Source organism: Aegilops tauschii, chromosome 3 (assembly GCF_002575655.3).
Source record: "Aegilops tauschii subsp. strangulata cultivar AL8/78 chromosome 3, Aet v6.0, whole genome shotgun sequence".
Classification (NCBI taxonomy): domain Eukaryota; kingdom Viridiplantae; phylum Streptophyta; class Magnoliopsida; order Poales; family Poaceae; genus Aegilops; species Aegilops tauschii.
The window spans coordinates 508,462,233-508,485,604 of record NC_053037.3 but is presented as its reverse complement, the minus strand read 5'-3'; the positions used below and the strand labels follow the sequence as shown (position 1 = coordinate 508,485,604).

The 23,372-nt window shown below is 50.2% G+C and overlaps 1 long non-coding RNA gene across 1 annotated transcript; it reads left to right on the top strand.

Moving 5' to 3' along the window:
• Nucleotides 1-4,857: 4,857 nt before the first annotated feature.
• Nucleotides 4,858-5,416, top strand: LOC120976175 (uncharacterized). The gene is made up of 2 exons (XR_005771434.3): nucleotides 4,858-4,980; nucleotides 5,115-5,416. It is a non-coding gene; the product is annotated as an uncharacterized lncRNA (long non-coding RNA).
• Nucleotides 5,417-23,372: the final 17,956 nt, after the last annotated feature.

The following is a 23,372-nucleotide window of genomic DNA, read 5'->3' as shown; positions in this document are numbered from 1 at the left end:
GGCCGGCGGTCCGTGGTGCACGGGGGCGGCGGGCTGGAAGGTGGCCAGTGCGTGCACCACCTCCTCCCGAGGCGAGGCCTCCCGCTCCGGCGACCGCGGCGGCGTGGGGCACCAGTTCACGGCCCCTAGGGCGGCCGCCATCTGCTCAGCGGAGCACGACCAGCTCGACCCCTGGCCCACCAGGTCAGGGTGGAACGCGGCCACCGGCGGCTCCTCCACCACCTCCTCCTTCGGCGCCATCTCCAGCTCGGGGATGGCGACGTCGCCGGCCGCGAAGAGGGCCATCGTCTCCTCGAGGTCCGCCCATTGGCGCTCGTCGTGCGTGTGCTTGGAGTCCTCCAGCACACGCGCCATGAGCCGGGCCTCCTCCTCCGCCGTCATGCGAGGAGGTGGGGGCGGCGATGGAGATGGCGACAGCGACGGCGTGAGCGTCAGGCCGCGCACCCGCGCCTGGGGAGCCGCTCGGGGCTCACGTGGCCGCCACGGCCCCGTCGATGTGCCGACGAAGAACGACGCCCGCCGCACGTCGTGCTCATCGCGGAGCCAAGTGTCCCACAATGGCGAGTCGGGGACGTACCTCTCGTCGTAGTAGAGGTCGTCCGGGAGGAGGAGGTGGCGGCGCTGGATCTCCTGGCGGCGCGCACGGCCGCTCTGCGGGACGGGCGGGATCGGCACCGGCCAACAGGTGCCAGTTATTGGGGAGGTGGACGTCGCTCCAGGGCAGCGGCGTCCTCGTCTCCCAATACCGGCGACAGACGGCCGCCTCGATGTAGTGCCGGCCGCGCTCGCCGGCGGCCGTGGGCGCGATGGAGAACGCGGGCGGCGCGGGGGCCCGACGTGGTGGCGATGGCGATGCGGGCTCCTCCTTCTTCACCGAGCCGCGGCGGCGTCCCGACGAGGAACCAGCCTCGCGGTCGTGCTTGCCTTTGCGGCCGTAGTTCCAGAGGCCCATGGCTGCGGGCGGCCGGCCGGCGAGTTCTTGGCTAGGGTTTGGGTTCGGCGCTGTCGGGTTTCGAGGAGGCCGCGGGGTGGCATGGGGCAGTGTGGACGACGACCCGTCCATGCTTCCCACTTAAAGAAGGACGGCGACCTTTCGATGTGCGGATGACAGGTGGGGCCGCCCGCTCGTGCGCATTGATGTGGGCGGGTGGGAGGTAGGTGGCCGCCTGCCATGCGGCCCCGACGCAGACGAGGCGCGCGTCCGTTTGGTGTCCGTCGCAACCCAAACCCGGCGCAAGTTTGCGCTCGAAATGGGTCGGCCCGGACACAAAACGGACAAGATGGGTCCGGGCCGTTGCGCGCTGGGCCGCCTCGTTTGTCCGTTTTACCCCAAACGGACGGGGTCGGACAGGATAGGGTCGCGCGGTGGAGTTGGCCTAAGTGAGTCTGTAGCGTACCGGTTCGCTCATTCTTTCTCTCCCGATATGTTTCTCTCCTGCAGGACCAGATGCATGGGAAGATGTCACGGGCAGTGAATGGGCTCAAAGCCTAGTCTATTTTCCCCAAGCCAGACTGGGCCACATGCGCTTAAACGGGCCGGAGGCCTGGTATAGCGACCAAATCAAGAAGCTGGTGTGCCCTTCCTCCAGAAAAAAGGAAGCTGGTGTGCCGAACGTATCCGAACGATTTTCCAGTCACTAGGTGAGCGAGAAGCCACGGGAGAAGCCAGATTTTGGGAAGTTTTTGAGAAGCTGGGAAGTTTCAGAACACGCCCGAAATGCGAGAGAAGCCGCATCACCTTTTGCCAGTGCCCGCTACACAAACAAGGACACAAGGTGGACTGTCAAAAAAAAGTCAAACGATATTAAAATAAGAAAATGAAAAGAAACAGAGCAAGATAAGATAAGGTAGACTGTCACATAAGAGTCAAATGATACTTTATCTAGATGGAACATATCAAATCGCCCCCAATTCACTGCAAATTTTATTCAACACTTAATTTAGGGCAATTGATATCCTTAACTGTATACTATATCATTTTTCCTAGTTGCCTGTACTTATTTTTCTTAATTCAGTACGGTTGTTAGTTGATCTCTTTATGAACATGAATCAAATTACACCAACTTATCGCATAAGGCATAATAGTGTTCTTAATCTAGCACCTTTTCTTTGGTTGTGTATTTATTACTAATTAGTTACAAATAATATTCTCCGCTTATATGAACACACATCCACTATAAACAGAGCTTACTTATCATTTGGTTAGCCCAACAATTCATAGAGGAAAGTAAATCCCCTTTGTCGTGACTTGTAAGTCTGCAATTCATAGTCATGGGGCTTGTAGGCTTGCAACAAAAAGATGAAGAACATGAAGATTTTACTCTTAGCCATTGCACTCCTCACACTATCTTCAGGTATCTCCGGAGTTTGCACTATCATCTTCAATATCCACACTTAGGGAATCGTAGTATATTTATGTTGTTGGGCCAAGCAACATTACAACTAATGACTGGTCCGCTTTAACTTTTCTCATTTTCTCTTTTGATATATGTAGATATGGCAACCTCACTCGAATGCAGGTTTGTCTACAAATATGGCTCATGTCAAATCGATGAATGTAGATCCTACTGCAATCAGTATTTTAGAGCGGAGCCCTCACCCAAAAATCCAAACATGTGCATTCCTCGGGGATGCAAGTGTGTAATATGTGGAGGGGTGCAAGAAGGGATGTAATGTTTCTTTCAAAGTTGATGAAGTAACAACATAATAGTGGTGTCACATGTTTTGGCATATTGATGAGAGAATAATGAAAATTATCATACTTTGTTGACTCTTTATTTTTGAATGCTTCATATCTATCACTCTCTACAAAGGCGAATGTTCAGGTCATCGTCCTTCTTACCCAACGCTTCCGTCTTTCGTTCGCCCTGTCGTCCGCCCAATCCCCTCCCGCTCGCCCAATTGATGATTCAGTCAATCCCTATCTCGCTACCTTCGTCCGCAACCTCATCAGATCGTGCCCCGAGCGTCGGTCGCTTCTGCGCGCCACCAGAGCATTGTCGCTCCCCTACTAACCCCGTTCCCTAGTTGTGCCGCCGTCCGCTCTGCTTGGGTCGCACCGCCTGTGCTCACGGTCACCCCCGCCCAGCTCGGCGCGCATCGCTCACTGCCGGTGTCGTCCAAGTCCGCTCCTCTCCTTCTTTTTTCCCTCTCCTCTCCTCCCATCTTCCTCTCTCGGCGCGGCCGAAGTGCCTCGATCGACACTCGCCCGCGCGTGCTCGTCCACCAACGGCTGCCGCCCATGTACGTCGCCCCACAACCACCTCCCCACCCCTCCTCGACACCGACAAGGGGCACCACCGCGCAGCCCCGCTGGTCAGACCAGCCACTGCCGGAGGCCCAAGCAGCCACCATCTCGTCCTCGTCGGCCAGCCCACTTCTCTGGCAATTGTTGCTCGTCTGCCCCCCTCCATTGGCTACACGACGACACCCCGAGCCCCTACTTTTTCTGAATCGCGCTATGAAACTTTCCATCAGCCACATCCAAACACTTCTGAGGCCGCCTTCGCATGTCTCCGACACCTCGGCGGGAATCTCTCTTGCACCGTCACCACGAAGACCCGTACTTTGACGACCATCAATATTCATATCTCGAAACAGGCTTTCGCCCTGCTTTATAGATAAAGCAACATAACAAAGTACACGAGCAAACGATACCTTTTGGTGAGGAGGCTCTTTACAAAACAGATCAAAAGATACAACAAGAACCTAGACAAGCTAACCCTCGCCAAGACCCGACCGAAGACTTCTGAGTTCCATGACAACGCCCCAAGAAGGTGACGGTGCCAAGCGTCGTTGTTGCAGAGTCCAAGCAAACAAACAGAGGTTTTCACCCGACGCCCTGGCATAACGAGACTGACGACACGGCTCCAAGAAGCAAGCGACACCCAAAGGCGCCGCCAACGTCGACGCCAGATAGAGCGAAGCTTTCGCTCGGACACTCGCCAACGCCACCAGGAGGGGTCCCGATCAACAACTCTACGAGGGCCAGCCCATCCACACCAGATCTGGGCACTGCCAGAGTAGACTAGAACCTCCCACCACTCCACCCCTTGTCTCCCACACGACCAAGAAGTGGAGTCACCACTGCCACCACGGAGCCTGCCGGAAAGCCAACTGCGAGGCCCACCATCCGAGGCCATCGCCCCGGCAACCATGGCGCACCTCCACAGTAGGAGGCACCCACACTTGCCGGTCCCGGTGGACCGTGGGAATGCAACCTAGTGACGGCCGACGACCCCCGACGAGCAACTCGAACGGCACAAAGCCCGCGGCCATCAAAGCCGATTCGTTCGACGACACGGCAGCACCCGAAGAGCCGAACTCGGACCGACGCAATGAGCGAGCAGTAGGCATGAAAAGCACAATGCGAAGGAAACCAACGCGGACCAAGTCAACCCCTCGTACCTACGCGCCAGACGCTGTCCAATAAACTGACCGTCGCGTGTAAGTTCTAAGACTCCAAGTGTCTTTACCTCGTCTATTTACACTTTTGTATCAATTCACTGGAATATTTCTATCCGTTGCATCGCATGAGCAATTGCTTAGTGATTTCTTAAAAAAAGATCCCCAACACGAATATGTACACGATGTATCGGATGGTGGTTGAGTTGACTGAGATTTAACTAATTCTCGGTTTATTTCAAGTAAGAATTGAAATAGCAAATCCATATAATTTCTTAATTATCTACATTTTTTCTTTCTAAATTTAGTACGATATCTTTACCATCTTGAATCAATTTAATACTCCTTTGGATATGTATCTATTCCTAATCAATTCCAATTAATCTTTACCGCGTATACCAGCGGCCATTCCAGTATAAAGGAGCTTCTTCTCATTTTTGTTAGCACCAACAATTCATAGAGGCACAAGCATCCCGTTTGTAGCAACTTAGTCCGTACGCCTGCAAGTTTGGAACCAAGACATGAAGAACATGAAGATTTTATTCTTCGCACTTGCGCTCCTCATGCTATCGACAGGTATCTAGGGGGGTCTGCACTATTATCTTCAATCCCCACGCTTAGAGTATTTGTTTTGTTGGGTGATGCAACAATACAACTAATGACTGGTCTGCTCTAACTTTTTTTTTCATTTTCTCTTTTGATATATGTAGATACGGCAACCTCACTCGCATGCAGGTTCGTCTACAAAGATGGCCCATGTCAAATCGATGAATGTAGAGCCTACTGTAATCAGTTTTTTAGAGTGGAGCCCTCACCCAAAAATCCAGACATGTGCATTCCTCGGGGATGCAAGTGTGTAATATGTGGAGGGATACAAGAAGGGATGGGGATGTAGGAGGAGGATTTGTGGTATATGGGACATATACACCCTATATGTATTTTTTTTAGTAATTCAACAAAAAGTCAAAAATTCCTGAAAATATTTTTGAAATAAACTTGACCTTCTGCTGTACCCGTGAGAGAAAATCCACAAAAAAAAAATCCCTTTGACTTCTTTTCAAAAGAGACAATTTTTTTGGCTAAAATAGTGTGAATAGTGACCTATAATAGCAAATAAAATTTCGTCTTTTTTGCTGTGAGGTCAACTTTTGTTTTTTTTTGTGAAAATGTATATACTAGTGCAAAAGTAAGTCAAGTGTTTTGTCAAAATAGTTCTGACCTATTTTGACTTTTTTAAAAAATATTTTAAAAAATCCCCATATAGGGTGCATATACAACCAGGAACCATTGGGTATTTCCTTGGGGATGTAGTGTTTCCTTGAAGGTTGATGAAGTAACAATTGTGATGTCACATGCTCTGGCATGTGTATATCTCGGTCAATATTAATGAGAGCATAACGAAAATTTATCATATTTCGTTGACTCTTTATTTTTGAATGGTGTCATACCTATCTAATACTCCCTCCGTCCGGAAATACTTGTCATCAAAATGGATAATAGGGGATGTATTTGGATGTATTGTAGTTCTAGATACATCTCTTTCTATCCATTTTGATGACAAGTATTTCCGGACGGAGGAAGTATATATTAAAAACACAATATGAATGTTGTTTTAGAGACTCCTGTAATTTTTTTCATGCTCATAATTATTAGCAGGTACACTGTTTTGAAACTAAGATCCAAGTAAATATAAACTAACTTTTGTGACTAAGAATTACAATGATATCTCTTGAAAACATCTTCTCCATGGTGAAGATAAAATGCTCTGAATACTTCGGTAAAGAGACTGCATTAGACCGGAGCAATGATACTGCCACTCTTTCACCCACACAAACTTGATTACCAATAAAGGTTTATGAAAGTCTCTTGAGTCGCCCATCCAAAGAAACGGGAAGCCTTGAGCCGAGAGCAAGTTGAGTGCAGTATTGCTAATTTCACATATGGGAGTTGTTCTGCTATTCTTCCCCCAACTATAACTCTTCAACCATAGCTCCGATTGGGTTCATTCAAATTTCTAAATTCATGTTTTGGAGAGCCCTATCCAACTAGGCTAGTCTCGTATTTTTCAGAGACAGCAGATATTTTGGCCATATCTTCTTGTTGATCTTACCACTTAGACCAAGTTGAGCAGGAAGGTGTGACTTAGCTAGTTAAGGTTTACGGCAACTTGGAAATGAGAACTTGGCCCGTAAAGTTGAGTACTTGATAGAGTCCCAAGAGGGGGATGTTTGATAATCACGAGAAAGGTAAAAAGGTGCAAGTTACTCTACTCAAGGTGAGGTTCGAGTCCTCATCGGTAACATGGTATAAAGAAACAACTAGGGGATAATCTTGTCGATGTGTTCCCACAAGGCATACTTCATCGTATTGGTACCGTTTACGGCCTCTCTAGAGTTAAATTTATTCGAGTAGCCGTGTCCATGGTATGAACGGATTCAGTATAAATAACACTAGTTGTCTCTGTCGAGTCTAGAGGACAACAACTTAATAAATGTCTTTAGTTTGATAACTGGACTTGTGTTGATATTGCCGTGATCTAAACAATCTTATATTAGTTTACAGAGAGAATACTTGTTATATTATTTGTGATGCCATGCATTACCTAAGTTCCGCTTTAAGCCGTTCTATTTTAGTATGCACCAGTTGGTTGGATATTATGATTGTCATGCTTGTATGCATTGCTTTCTGTTTCATGCTCTTTGTTTTTTCTTGCGAGTACTTTGTACTCACTAGCTAGTTGTTGTGGCCAGATAATAATAGAGGAACCATGAATGTAGAGGAGTGCAAGTATGTAGTATGTGGAAGAGGCAGCCTTGCGCGCGTCATCGACGTGGGCTTGAGTCAAGTCAATCTGGTCGGCAATGCTCTTCAATTTATAGGAAGCTTGTTGGTCGAAGGTATCCCGGCCCATCAGGGTTCAAATGCTGGTGCTCGCATTTATTTCTGGATTTATTCAAAGATTTCCGGCAATGCGCATTTAGTGGGAGGAGACATTACCGTCGACGACGAGGCGCCTACGGTGACTTCGTAAATCTCAACTTGATATGCCGGCTCAGTATTTCGGAGGTGCTCATATGGGTAGGGTGTGCGTGTGTGCGTTCATAGGGGTGAGTGCATGCGCGTGTATATGAGCGCTTGTGTCTGTACTGATGTTAAAAAAAAAGAAGGCTAGCTGTGCCTCCAGCCGCTTGTCGGCCAGCTCCTTCTGCTCGTCCAGTTAAAAAAAAAGCTCCTTCTGCTCGTCCAGGCGGGTGATGACCGACTCGAGCATGGTCTTCAGGGTGGTGGCGCTTTCCTCCATGGCTGCGAGGATCCGCCTCGTCCGCACGGATGGCTTGGACAGTGCCATCGCACTCTTTTTCTTTTAGAAAAAAGGCCGAGGCCCGGCGTTAAATCAATGACGCCCTTACAGACCGAGAGGCCACGAAAGCAACACAAAACAGAATAAACAGAGCAACACAACAGCTCAAGATACAAGACACACAAGAAACAGCTAAACTGCCGCCCCCGCAAACGTGCCGAAGAGAAGAGAGACCATGGAGGGTGATCCAATGCCGGAGGAAGCCCGTTTGTCGTCAAGACCCCGAGAGCACACACGGCTGGCACGCCCTCTAACTCCGCCTCCAAAGAGGGCACACCCCGCCCTCTCGCCCTGGCTCGTAGGGCGCTGCGCCGTCGGAAGGCGGAGATGCTCCACCCGAGCACAAATGGACATGACACAACCGGTGCCCTAGAGGGATGAAGACAAGAACGAGTGCCTCACCTTGCAGAGCGACCACACACAGGCACCACTCGCCGTCGACACAAATTGCAGCAGAAGACACAAGCTATCGAAACCAGAGGCCAAGAAGAGGCTGGGAAAAATGGCATCCACCCCTGCCACTAGAGTGCTGGCCCATGAAGAACACCGGCCGCCATGGCAGCCAAACTTCTGCGCAGCAAAGCCCGCCTCCCCATTGTCCAAAGGCGGCGCCTTCAAGAAGGTGACGACGCCGGAGCGCCGCCGCCGCCCAAATGAAGGATTTCTGGTTTTCACCAGGGACACATGGGGGAGGGAAAGGGATGGACCTCGGTGTCCCCCACAAGAGGGAAAACGCGCCTGCAGCGCCGTCGACAGCGTGGCCGTCACCGCCAGCCAAGGGTTTCCCCCGATCTGCTCCCTCGACCCTAAGCACACCACCCAGACTGCAGGCCCGATGACCCAGAGGACGCCGGAGCCCTGAGCAGACGGGGCTCGTCGGGCCGTGCGCGAAGAAGCTGCCCTCTTCAGATCTGGCGCAGGGAACCGACGGAGACGGCTCCCGCACCGAGCCCCTGACCGCCGCCGCCTCGTCGCCCGCGCGACCAAGGATGCGTCTCCGAGTGCCGGCGACCGCCGCCTGCTGCCGGGCACGCGCCACCCTCGCCACTGGGACCGCCGCCCCAGATCCAACCCCCACACGAACCATGGGGCGAAGAGAAGCCCCGCCGCCACCTTCCTCGGTGGTCGCGCGGCCCGGCTGGCGACCCCTCAGGCGGCGGCGAGACAGGGGAAGGGGAGGGGGAGGTGGTAGGCGGCGCTAGGGTTTCGCCCCCCGAGTCGCCACCGAGGGGCGACGCGGGGAAGGGGAGGGGGAGCGCCATCGCACTCTTTCCAATCAAATACAAACCCGCTCAGGATTTTGGGCGAACCCACGAGATGAACTCACATATTTTGCGGTGGATGTTACGGATCTGGCTTGAATTTTTTTTGAGCACAAACAACAGCCTGGAGATGGCTCTGGATACCAAATGTGACGACCGATCGACGGTGGATCAGAGGACGCGGCAGGTAGGTAGAAAGGAGATGAGTTTGAGAGGAGCATGTAGGGAATGAGAAGCAGAGACTTGGAGGATGGTCTCGGTAATTTACTTAGTCGATGATCCTTTCAGGTTACAGGCGCATCTCATTTTTTTTTGGAAGAGATACAGCGCATCATATATAGTACAGTATAAGTTATAACACACACCCCCGCAAAAAAAAAAAAGTTATAACACACACAGCTGGCCCACACTTGGCACGCGGCCTTCGATTCCCCCCTGGAGCAGAGCCCGTCTTGCTCTTCAGTCCGCTGCAGCTTCAGAGCTCTGAACTGAAGGTGCAGGCGTGACAATCTACTTCGCCCCGGCGGCCAACTCCTACGCCGTCAAGCCTCCTCCACAGCTAAGGGTTTTCCCTCCTCCAATCTTGCCGTCGCACCGCACCGCAGATGCGCAGAAGGCTGGCCTCCGCAGGGGATGCCGGCGGCAGCGGGCGGCCGCCGATGGCTGAGCCGCTGAGGAGTGAGGATGACAGGTGGGTGAGAGGGACGCGAGGCACGACATCGGCACCTGCCCAGCCACAAGCTCACAGTACGCCGCCCCTTTCTCCCAACGTCGCCCAGTATCCCTCCAGCGTCGCGCCGTCCTCCTGCCCTGCTCCAGCGCCGCATCACCGTCCTCTTCCCTGCTCCAGAGGCGCATCGCCACCCTCCCGTCCTACACTACACCAGTACCGCATGCCATCCTCACGCCCTGCTCCGGCGACGTCTCACGCCTCAGCCCTCTTCTCCAGTGCCGTCACCTCGCCCTTCCACGGCGTCACTCGACCTGGCCCCCAACCTCGGCGGACAAGGAAACACGATGAAATATTCAGCGTTTTCATTCTTTTTCCAATTAGCGCTGGATGTAATTGTGTTCCTTTCCTGATGTGATTCGGCGTGGGATTATAGGTGTGACTTAAGCATCTTATTGTGATTTGGTAGGGGGTATCGGTGGTGTGATTATGTTGAGTGAACCAAAGTAGTTCCAATCTAAAACAAAATGTGAACCAATTTGACAGTACAAAAAGATGGTCCAGATAGAGATCAGTTTCCTTCATAGGCACCTGTGATGCTATATATATGTTGTTTCCATTCTCTATAAACCTGTAAGTGAACAGATAGTCTATCTAGGGAACTAGCCGTGGATTTGCAGCTCTATATATATGTGTCCACCCCCAACATATAGTTTATATATATGTAACATACCAGGGTAATCAATTGTGATTTTTGCTCAGTTTTCTTCTAGGAATCATAGGATTTTTTTTTGCCAGGCTTCTTGTCAGTGGCTTCGGGCTAGCATTTCCAAGGTCGGGCTTTTGTAAGCCCGGCCCGAGGTATGCCCAGGTTTAGTTTAAGGGTTTGCAGCTCAGAAGATGGGGTGTTTAGTTTATAAGCAAATAAGATAAAAAATGCTAGTAGGGCATGCATATCACAATAATCACCCATTGCATAGGCATCGTAGAAAACAACCTCACGTTGCTCCACCATCTTCGTCACCACAATTTCCTAGCGAATATGCACTAGGGAAAATAACTAACATGCAGGGTAGTTTGGCTTCTTTCCTTTATACCCAAAGTATGGTGCTATAAAAAACCCTTGGCACATCTAATGTGGTTGATTGTGAAAGAACCGATAAGGTGAGTGCAGCTGACGCCATGTTAATCTTTAATTTCTGTTGGTTGAATTGAAATGGTTATAACTGAAATGGCCTGAATATTTGAATGTAGTGGCATCCTGATGCTTTATATGCTCAAGGTAGAGGAGGGATCTGGTGCACCGAAGGTATCTGTGCTACCGGTGCACTCAGAGTCCAAAACTGATGCAAAGACTTTCCGAAAATTCTGAAAATATTTGAGAAGATATACACAATATTACAACTGTTACGGTGATTGGCGATTTTACGAGCCGTCCATCCACCTAAATCCGACGGTAGAAAAATAGAAGTTACAAGGAGTTACAAAACTAAAATTACGAGAAATTACATATAACGGCGGGACCATTACAAATTTTGGTGGGGCCTCACACAATATATATCTATCATGCCTTCAAATTGTAGCTAAAAATCCAACTAACACCTCAAGAATAAAAAAAGGGACAATTTCATTTATCCCCCTAACTTGAGCCACCACCTGGCATTTGCCCCTAATTTTCAGGTATGCTCAAAAATACCCCTCTTCCGTCAAGTCATCTTACAGAAATGCCCTTCTGTGCCGTTACCGTCCGGTCAAAGGGGTTTGACCGTCTGGTGAATAGTAAATGGTGAACAGTAAATTCAAAAAAATAGCAAAAAAAATCAAAAAAATCTGAAATTTTGTGGGATCGAAGATACTCAAGGGAGCAAGGCGCGTGCAAATTTTGGCACAGTTTGGACATTCCAGCAGCCCGTGTCAAATCGTGCCATGAATGCAGTTAATTTGAATCGGGCTGTGAATTTGGGTTCGTTAGCACTACCACAGCTGTTTTTTATCGTTCTTTCTTTTGCTGTGAGTTGAATTTACAATTTAAATTTCATGATGTATGCTATTTCTATATACTCAATTATTTTCGAATTTTTTGAAAACTCATAATACAAGCTTTTGATGTTAGGTGCACCAGTAGCACAAAAACTCTGGGTGCACAGGGTATACTCTCCAAGGTAGCATGTTTAATTAATCTTTTTTCCATTGTTGGTAGCCAATGTTTTGAAGTTGGAGCACCCAGATCATGATCGGTATGTATCTTAGTGTTGAAGAGTTGGTGTTTCAATGAATAGGATCAGGTCAAGTATGTAAACATATACCACAGTTTAGGTTTTTTTTAGAGAAGGAGGTTAACCCCCGGCCTCTGCATCAACCGATGCATGCAACCATCTTTATTAATTATTTCACAAAGGACTGACAAGAACATACATCAATCCACCCGAAGCCACCACTCACACCTACACACTTGATAATGTGGAGTGCTCTCACTCCCCATATCTAAAACCGGTGCCGTCGTTGATCCATCCACATAACGTATCGGGACCAACATTCGGTGCAGCCTATCTAAAGCGCACACCACATGCACACGCTTTAGGAGCCCCCATCATCATCGGACCACGGATCCATCTTCAGGAGAGAGATCTGCATCATCCTTGCCAATCCGGACATCCGTTGACGCCACCACGGCACCCAACGGCGCCACCGCCCTACGCTCGTCCATCTAGACACGAAGACTCTGGAAGACCTGTCGTGCGTAGCACCTGCCAACGAGGCATGCCTCAGCGTAGCACCTGTCGGCCAGGCATGACTTGACAGCTCCACCGAAACTCCGTTCAAGAGGAAGCCGCTCCACCTCCTGCCTCTGTCTTCCAGCGCTGCTCCACAAATGATGCTCCTAAGAGAGAAATGGCACCGTAGTACCGCCATCGTCCGATCTGGAAGACCAGATCCTACGGTTTCCCCGAAGCAGCATGAGTGGGTCGACAATGGTTACATGACGATGCCTTCATCAAGGTAACGGCGCAAAACGCCGCTATCACCCGCCAACGGCTCGGTTTTCACCGTCAACTATGTCTCCCCGACTCGTAGCCGGGACTAGATGACGAATCCCGAGATCTGACCACCCAACCACGGGCCGACCACCTCTGGCGGAAGAGATGACCACCACCGCCGGCCGCACCGGCCAGAACAGATCTGACTGCCGGTGCCGCCGACGCAACCACCATGCCCTCCACGCTGCCGCCGCCGATCCAAAGGCGGATGGCGCGCTGCCGCCGCCACCGACCATAGCGCCGCTGAGGGAGTCCTGGACTATACACTACAAAAAAAAGACACATCCGTGACATTTTGGGCCGAACGAATTTTTTTCCTGTCATACATATGACACTTCTATGACGATAATTGTGACAAAACCTGGTATCATCATAGATGTGGTGGGCTCCTACTTCTATGACAAAAAATCATGACAGAAAATGGGCTTTTCGTCCTGGGCGGGCCGGAGACGCAGCTGCATGACATTCTTTGGGCCGTCCATGACGGAAAAAACCGTGGTAGAAGCGAGGGCGAGGAAAATTTCGGGCAGTTCCCGGTTACGGTGGGAGGTCGGGGGCCGAGCGATGCGCGTTTCTCTCGTACACGTAGGCGCGTGTGTGCGAGGCATTGGCTCTAAGTGAACCCGAGCGAGGCGTTGGGCTCTAACTGAACCCGAGCGATTGCACTGCAGGCTACGCGTTACTGAACCCGAGCGATCGATCGATGGCTGTTAACTGAACCCGATCGAGCGATTCCTTCGCTACTGCTGCTAACTGAAGCCGATCGATTGGATGAAACAGTAAGCGTTGCGGGGGAGGGGGGGGGGTTGGATGAACAGTGAGCGGTGGCGTTGCCTCTGGATGAACAGGACCCCGTGGTGTGGAGGGCTGGATGAACAGTAGACGATGGAGGGGTGCCCGTGGAGGGGTGGTTGAACAGGACCCCGTGGTGTGGAGGGCTGGATGAACAGTAGACGGTGGAGGGGTGCCCATGGAGGGGTGGTTGAACAGGACCCCGTGGTGTGGAGGGCTGGATGAACAGTAGACGGTGGAGGGGTGGTTGAACAGTAGCCGGTGGAGTAGCGCGCGGTGGAGGCTGGATGAACAGGAGCCCGTGGAGGCTGGAGGAGGTGGACGGTAGCCCGTGGAGGCTGGAGGAGGTCGACGGTGGAGATGAACAGTATCCCGTGGAGTCCCGTTTTGCGGTACGCCACACCCCTCCCGATCAACAGGACCCCCGTTTCGACCGTAGCGCTCAAACACAAGTCCGTTTCCTCCGTTTTGCGGTACGCCACACCCCTCCCGATCAACAGGACCCCTGTTTCGACCGTAGGAGGTCCGTTTCCTCCGTTTTGCGGTACGCCAGACCCCTCCCGATGAACAGGATCCCGTTTCGAACGTGGCCGGTCGAACACAAGGCCGTTTCCTCCGTTTTGCGGTACGCCAGGCCTCGTTTCCATTGCCTGTTCTGTCCAAGCCCTCCCGATGAACACGATCACGCATTCCGTTCCGACCCAGCCGGTTGGCTCCGACGCGTTCCGTTGCCTCCCGATGAACACGACGCATTCCGTTGCCTCCCCATGAACACGACGCATTCCGTTGCCTCCCCATGAACACGACGACGACGCTGTTTCTCCGTTCCAACCCGGCCATGTACATGAGCCCTGGCCGTACGTATGCGCGAGTAGGCGTTCGAGACCCTGCCCGTATGTACGTACGTGGCCGTATTTTCTTTCTTGTACCCTGGCCGCTGTACGTACGTGTACATGCTACGTGCGCGCCTCTACTACAACACGTACGCGCCTCTACTACGACACGTGCGCGCCTCTACATCGACCAGTATATATGTACGTACACGTTCGCAACCAGAATGACAACGCTACGTACGCTTTGACCAGGTGGGTCCCGACTGTCAGGCACTTCCTTGCCTGCGAAGATGTAGCTGGTGGGTCCCAGCAGTCAGGGGGGCGAATCATTTTTTTGCCCGGACGCACTTCCTTGCGTGCGAAGGTGTAGCTGTTGGGTCCCAGCAGTCAGGGGGGAATCATTTTTTTTGCCCGGACGCACTTCCTTGCGTGCGAAGTTGTAGCTGGTGGGTCCCAGCAGTCAGGGGGGCGAATCGTTTTTTTTCGGACGCACTTCCTTGCATGCGAAGATGTAGCTGGTGGGTCCCAGCAGTCAGGGGGAAACATTTTTTCGTGAAATACGGTGGCCCGTCCGGTGGGTCCCCGCTGTCAGGTGGAGGAATAATTATTTTGCGCGTAATAAGGAGGCACTTCCTTGCTGCGGCCGTGGACCCAGCTGTCAGCCTCTCCACGTATAGTCCACGCCCGATGGAAGCCATTCCTTGACCACGTTGACCACGCCGCGCGGAGAGCACTAGGGCGGTGGACGACGGCGAGGCCTAGGAAGGGACGACGCGGAGCCGGGGAATACGCGGCAGTGGATGCCCACACGTAGAGGAGTATGAGGGTTCACTCGTTCGGCTGCTGTCGCCGCAGAATAACAGGGGGTGTGGGTGCGTAGAGGGATGGCCTGGCCAGCGGTGGGAGTAGTAGGGGGCGGTGAGGCCTCCGCGGCATCACAGCCGGCCACGGGCGGCAGGAGCAGGCGGCACGACCGGCGCTGCTTTGGGCGGCTGGAGCAAGAAGACCAGAGGTTGAAGAAGCACTACGGCCGTTGGATGGACATCGTACGGTAATTGGAGCTAGAATCGTCCATATATTGACTAAAGTTGACAAAGGCCTCCGTCCCAGTCAACTTAGTAGGCCCACAAGTCAGCCTCCCACCAAGGTGGGTCCCAGCTAGCAGGGGGGTATTCATTTTTTTTGTGTGTAATAAGGAGGCACTTCCGGTGGGTCCGAGCTGACAGCGGGGGGAACATTTTTTTTGCGAAATACGGTGGCCCATCCTGTGGGTCCCAGCAGTCAGGGGGAAACATTTTTTTTCGCGAAATACTGGTGGCCCGTCCGGTGGGTCCCTGCTGCCAGGTGGAGGAATAATTATTTTCCGCGTAATAAGGAGGCACTTCCTTGCTGCTGCTGTGGACCCAGCTGTCAGCCTCTCCACGTACAGTACTCTTCCGATGGAAGTCGGTCGTTGACCACATTGACCATGCCGCGCCGAGAGCACCACGGCGGTGGACGACGGCGAGGCCTAGGAAGGGGACGACGCGGAGCCGGGGAAGACGCGGCAGTGGAAGCCCGCGCGGAGAGGAGTACGAGGGTTCACCGCTTCGGCTGCGGTGTGAGGCTGCCGTCGCCGTAGAATAACAGGGGGTGTGGGTGAGTAGAGGGATGCCCTGGCCAGCGATGGGAGTAGTAGGGGGCGCTGAGGCCTGCGCGGCAGCACAACCGGCCACGGGAGGTGGGAGTAGGCGGTCCCGCCGGCGCTGCTTTGGCGGCTGGAGCAAGAAGATCAGAGATTGAAGAAACACGACGGCCGTTGGATTGACATCCAACGGTTACGTCTGCTAGAATCGTTTGTTGACGTATATAATAACTAAAAAAATCTTGCATACGCGTCAACTAAACAGGCCCACAAGTCAGACCACTCCCTTTTTTTTAATAATTTATATATAGCTCATGGCAACTTCTTATGCAATTTATTGCAGTCGTTTTTTTTGGTTGGCCAGGGCCAATTTCGCATATTTCAGTGGGTTCCAGATTTAAAGTACTTTGAAGATATTTTTAAATTAGGTTAATGCCCAGTGAATTAGGAATCTGAAAATGTGAAAAAATCAGAAATTATAAAGTAATTGCCAATTTGTCATCTGTTTTTATATTTACAACCCATTTCATATTACTTTCAAGATTTGCAGGCGTCTTGAAAGAGTTGCATCCCATCAGGGCGTAGAAAAATAAGTAGGCCTGGATTGGGTATTCTTCAGAAAAAATAAACCGGGCTCATTTTCACAAAGAAAAAATAGCTGGGCTGGTCACATGGTGAACATAAAATATAAGCCTGGGCTAGACGGGCCACAACCCAGTTCAAACCCTGCTCCGTCTCAACAATACCAAACAAAAAAAAATACTGCTCGAGTAGCTACGTCCCAGGTGTCAGCCGATCTTGTGTTGTTCTCTTGTCTATTGACTATATACGCTCACAATGTCGTGGGTCCCAGATGTCAGGAAAACACTAGGAGGAAGCATTTTATTTTTCCATACGCTGACGTGGTGGGCCCCTACTGTCATCCTCTCCACGTACTTCTGCAGATTCCTGTTGTTTGTTGACCATGTTGACAACGCGAAAGGGCGGTGCCGCGGCGAGCGCACCAAAGTGCGTGGAGGACGTCGGCGTTAACGATTTAGGAGACGGTGGGGCGGCGATGCGTGCACTGAGGCGCAGCCAGCCGTGGGAAGCGGAAGCAGGCGGCCCCGCCGGCGCTGGTTTGGTTTTGGCGGCTGGAGGAAGACAGGACTGAAGAAACACGACAGACTGTAAAAGCAGCAGGAGTACTTAACAACCTTAACTGAAACCAGCAGGGGCACTTAACAACCAAAGCTGAAAGGAGTATGAGTACTTATACAGGTTCAACCGTACAAAGCACGCCTCGAACAGTGCTACTTTGCCTATAGTTAACCAAGGGTGAGGCCGCCAAGCCCTAGGACAAGGCCCAGGCGCCACCCCGCGCATCCACAACCTTCTGAAAGCGGCTTCATCTCGCAACGTGGTCAATAAACAGGATATTTGCTTTAGAGCCATGGAAAAGCATGAACATAATCTTCTGTCCTATTCTCCAAGATGGACGGGCCTTCATTATTTGAGACCACCCATGAATAAGTATCTTTTCACCTCCAAGGGGAATTGAGTAGGTCGACATAAACATCATGTTGTGACCAAGCGCAAGTCTGACCCGACCATGGTCAGGCATCTGTATAGGAACAATAGAACTCGGCAGTTCCTGTTTCAAGAAGATCACAGCTGTAAAACTGTGTATAAGCAATAGTTTATGAACAACATATATAACAGAAAACAGCTCGTACCATAAGTTTCTCGACACAGTTGGACCTGTTCAACGAGTGCAGCAGTGGCACACATATCCCACGTGGCCTTCCACCATTGAAACGCCCCACAAGGACCTCAAGACGATCAATAAAGTGTAGGAACTTGTGGATGTCGATCCAGTCAACTTCAGTGCCATTAGTAACAGCCGAGTTATTACAGAGTAACAAACGAGCAGACTGCTTAACTCTGAAAAAACCTACACGTGCCACCAATTATAAGAAAATATTAGTTAGAAGTAGCATCTTCGTGAGAGATTCGTTGCTACTTCTAAAGTTAAATTGTGATTAGTTAGACAGAATAGGTGGATTAAGAAGTAATTGAGGCAACAAGCAAGAACCAGATACAAAACTAACATGGATGAACAATTGGAACGACGTCGGGGTGGAAGATCGCAGTGAAGATGAGACCAGGTTCTGCTATTTCCATCAACATTCGTGCGCCAACTTTCAGTCCGTAACACTTGAGAAAGTTTATCCAAGTTCGGCCATAAAAAAAGCAGCGATCTTCTTGGTTCATGAACCCAACTCGGAACTTATATCCATGGCTTGTCTTCACTGTGACCATTAAACTAGTGTATTCAGTTATGGCAAGGCCGAGCATCTTGAGTACATGTGTTCTGGCAGAGCAAATAATACACTGCAGGAAAAATAATATGAGAACACAGCATGTTCAAAAAACCCCCACCCTCCCGGATAGAAAAGAGGATTCTAGGAACATACTGTGCGCGTTTCAAAATGCTGTGTTAGGATGAGAAGGAACAAGTGTGGCATCTCGCCGAGGGCGCAAAAACCTGTAGGGTACTCGCACTTTGGGCACTGCAAATGAAACACACTAGATTCAGTAGGAAGAAAAATGCATCAACGGCGGCGGCTGCCATCCTAGGATTACCTGCGACCAAGGGACTTGGATTTATCGGGGATGGATGAAGAATTCATATCTGGTTCTCCATGAGAAAACCCTATGCAATCGCCGAGAGGGGGTTTTCTCTGAACAAGCGGACGAGGGAGAAGGGGATTCAGGCCCAGTGAAATATTGCCGCTTCGTCCGTCCAGCTTACTGCTAAAGCTGGAAAGGGGGGGTTGTGATTTGATGGCTCATTGGGCATTACTGCGGCGCTATGTGTCTACCGTGAAGTTGTGCACTCTAATTTGTGCATATGGCACGTGGACCCCGTTGCCGGTTGCCCCACATATGAGCGAACGGAAGTAGAAAGACAGGAGTAACTAGTTACACATAAATATATTTTTTGACAGAGAGATACTCCCTCTGTAAAGAAATATACAAATCTTTTATATCACAGGCTCACCTTGCCGAGAAATATACTCCCTCTGCAACGCACGGGCATTATGGGGGTTCAGCTTTTTTTATGGGGGTTCAGCTGAGAATATAATACTCAGATAGGCTCACGGTTCTAGACTTTGGGCCGCAGGCCGACCCTGCATGTTTGGGGGCCCATGTGTTCTACCTCAGCGCTTTTCATATTGCAAGCGATCGGTACGGCGCTGGTTTTAGATGCTGTCGCAAGGTGAATACACAAAATTGAATAAAGCACGACAACTGTTGGAATGAAATCGAACGACAGTTCCTAACCAGCAATCAGAGTTGCAATTCTATCAACGATATACCATGTGATAAATAATACTGTCGTACTACTTATACACACAGGACACTTGTTTCACCATGCCATATTATTACATCAAAATCTCTCGAAGGATAGATCAGTTCGGCAGTTGCGTGCTGCTACTGAAGAATTTCAAAGTTAATTTGGACCAGCTCTCCTTGCCGAGAAAGTTCGATTTTGACATGATCCCCTACCGCAAGATATGATTTAGATTTGAACCTTGACCATCCTTTAGCATCAATCATCATGCGACCATCCTTTGTACTTACGGTTTATTGAGCAGGTTCATTCACACCAAGGCTGCGCATGGTAAGAGAAACTTGGCTGCGGTCGCCCGGATTGTTGAACGACTCCCTCGTTGCTCTAGGAATTCTCTGTTTGCAAACAAGAAGACATACCCAAACAGTTAGATCAACACAGTGAATCATGTGAAACAACATGGAAAGAAAAAAGAACGAAGCACTTGGGCGGCCAATGCTTACCAAGAAGGTGGACATGTCAGTTTTTGTAAGGACTTTGGTATATGAAGTGCGAACTGCAGCCCAGTCTGTTGCCGGTGCAACTGCACGGGCCGGAGCAGATGCAAGCGAAAGTGTTGGTGCAGGTGCCGAAGCCACTGCTGCTACCAGAGATGGTGCTCCTTGTAGAGCTGGTGCCGGTGTCGGAGCAGGTGCCGGTGTCGATGCTCGATCCTCCGGTAGATCAGACTGATCCGCTGACGCGGTCGGTGCCCAATCCTCAGCTGGATCAGACTGAGCTGCTGCCGCTGTCAGTGCTAGAGCAACTGCCGGTGCTTGAACTGTGCGAGACAGCGGCGATCGTGTCTGGTCTGCTATGATCAGCTTTCTAACTTGACTAGGATCCGTGACCGTGATCCAGTTTTTTTCTTCATTTCTTTTAAACGCGAGAAGGACTAATTGTGGCTTTTTGTTAAACCAAACTGCAGTTCATCATAGGGATTCAGCTTGTACTCAGACAACAGACTGATCCAATTTTTTCCAGTAATATAAGTGATGGACAGTGCCTTCGTTACTGACACGACATAAGAAGTGAAACCTGCAAAAATAGCCATCGTAGAGCAAACCAAACGGTTTATTCTGTGATGAATGTCACATGGCAAAACCTGCATCGTAAAATTGCAGGAAAACAAAGAAAACATGACATTAAATCAATAAGATTTAGACAGTAAATCAATAAGATTTAATTGATGTGACATGAGTGAATCCTTACCAGGAAATCACTATGTTGAAGTACTAAACAGAAGATTGATCGTCCAACTACGGGTGGCATGCAGGGGCCCCGCCTACTCCCACAAGCAGGACAGTCCAAAGGTCATGACAAATCGTATGGACCGAACATCCATGGGATTGGAAATCCTGGTGGGTGCGACAAACCCTGCAATGCATACAGATATTGGAGTGTAACCATAATTGATAAACCGTCCTCACAAAAAATATGATCTGGATACTTCAAAATATACAGACTGAATTGAGTGGACAGACATTAACATAGATCGTTCACACACCAAAAGCGGCAGTACTAATAAACAATACAGGGTTCACAAACACAAATCAAGTACTGAACAATAGTACTTACTATAGACAAGCAAAGTTGCACTAACTAAACTCTGCAGACTATTTCTTGCCACCGACCTACGGGATGAACCCCGCATAACTGACTAGGCCATGGACTTCGTGTGAGATGTCTACATGCACCATCACCATCTTGTCAACCTTGGAGAACCTAACAGAGTGGTCTTTCCACTCATAAACATGATGATGAAGACAAGCCGCATCAGATTTGTTGGGAAGCTTTACAAGAACCACACCCTTCGTAATCGAAGGCACAGCCAGGAAATTGTTGTGGTCAAGTACAACCTCGAGAACACGCCTGACAACAATGCTACAGGAAAACACTAGTTCAGGACACGCGGCGACAAGGACACAGCAGCTGGATAGTTCAGCAGTAGAACTCATCATCAGGTCTTCCAGTTCACACGACATGACTTTGAGAACTTCATCTCCACCGCGGACCTGGTTCTAATTCAAACAGAAACCATATTTTATTACTACCTCCGTTCAGAAATATAAGATGATTTTTGATATTATACTCCATATATGACTACATATACGCACAGAAATGAGTGAACAAAGACACTAGAACATGTCTTCAAAGGCATGAGAGCAGAGGGATTACATGCAATATCCATAACACAAGTTACTGAGGCAAATATACCCTCTTAAAAGGTAGCATTGATGTTCATAAAGTACTCCCTCCGTCCCAAATTTCTTGTCTTAGATTTGTCTAGATACGGATGTATCAAGTCACATTTTAGTATTAGATACATCCGTATCTAGACAAATCTAAGACAAGAAATTTGGGACAGAGGGAGTAGTTGAAAGTAATCTATAAGAAATCAGTGTCAACCTCTCGCATGTTTTGGTCAAAAGAGGAATTTAGAACCGTCATTTGGCACACTAAAATCACATGCAAGATCACCCAGAAAGTTGTACTACCAGTACTAGTACTGCGTGTTAGATGAAAAGGCACGATCAAGATCGAGAAAAAGATCGTCAACAAGAGACATTACCTGGACTTGCTTAATATGGGATCCCAGAGAGGGGGGCTTGGACAGGGCGATGGCTTTGAGCTTGTCTGCGGTAGTCTTGGCAGGGTGCTTGCACTTCTTCGTACCATGAGCCTCGACGGTTTTGGCCACAGCCATAGACATCACGTCGGCCGGTGCTCCGGCGTCCATCCAAGAGAGGAAGCTGAGAGAGAAGAGTGAAAGGAGGAACGAGATGAGGGAGAAGCGAAGTGAGTGGGGGTTTTCTTCAAGAGAGGAAGCTGAGAGAGAAGAGTGAAGTGATGGTTGCTTCGTCCGTCCAACTTACTGCTGGAAAGGAGGGGGTTGTGTGATTTGACGGCTCATTGGGCATTACTGCGGCGGTTCGATCGGGGTAGTCTACCGTCACTCTACTACGGAGTAATTTAGTGCATGGCTGGTGGACCCAGGTGCTGGCTGTCCCACACGTCGACGAAAGTGAGTAATTTAGTGCATGGCTGGAGGAGGATCCGCACGGTAGAGCGTGTCCACTGTTTTTCTGAAGAAAAAAAATGATTACAGCAAGCGTTTCCACTCTTACGACGGAGGAGTGCGAAACACGGCAGCCACTTGAACATACACAGTGCTCCTACTACTAGGCATGTGCAGTGGTTCATACGTCAGTACTACACAATCTTGTTGCTAGTGTAGTAAGATATGAGGATAACAAATGATGTTGTGCGCATGTCAACTACTCCTATATGTAACATAGTACCGCTTTTTCGACTGTCCGGTCGAGAATGAACGGTGAGATCAATGTTAACAGAACTAGGTCCACAGCGCACGGAGAGTACGGTGCTACAGTACTCCACGAAACATGAACCATATGAAGCACGAATAGTGTTAGGCAGGGTGTATGAAGGGTGCATGGGATGGGAGCAAAAGTTCCCTTCTCGACCCACTTTTGGGTGTTTGGCAGAGTACATGAAGGGTGCATGAGTCCACACTAGTAGGATGACAAAAATACACGAAGAGGAAACAACTATATTGAGATGAGAATGCAACCAAACACACCCACACGCTTTGTGCTACAGTGACTGATCTGCACTGTCTGAGTTTGATCCAATGGTCATGTTGCGCCGAGACATGGACATGCCCATGCAGAGGGCGCCTAAACACCACCGAAGTCCCTCTGCTTCTCGAGGCGCACGACGTTCGTGATGCAGGGTGCAACCGCCCGCAGAGCCCGCTCCCGGTCGACGGGAGCCAGCTTGTCAAAGACGGCGTCCAATGGCATGAATGGATTCCGGTGACGGAGCCCTGAAAGGATTCGCCCGGCAACGGCGACGGCAGCCCGCAACCCCTCCTTGTCCAGCTCAGCCCCCACCATCACGCGGAGACGGCTCAGCTCCTCAGAGATATAGGTGAAGAAGGAGACTAGGTCAGGAAGCCGCAGCTCATTGAAGTCGACCGGGTGGTCGAACG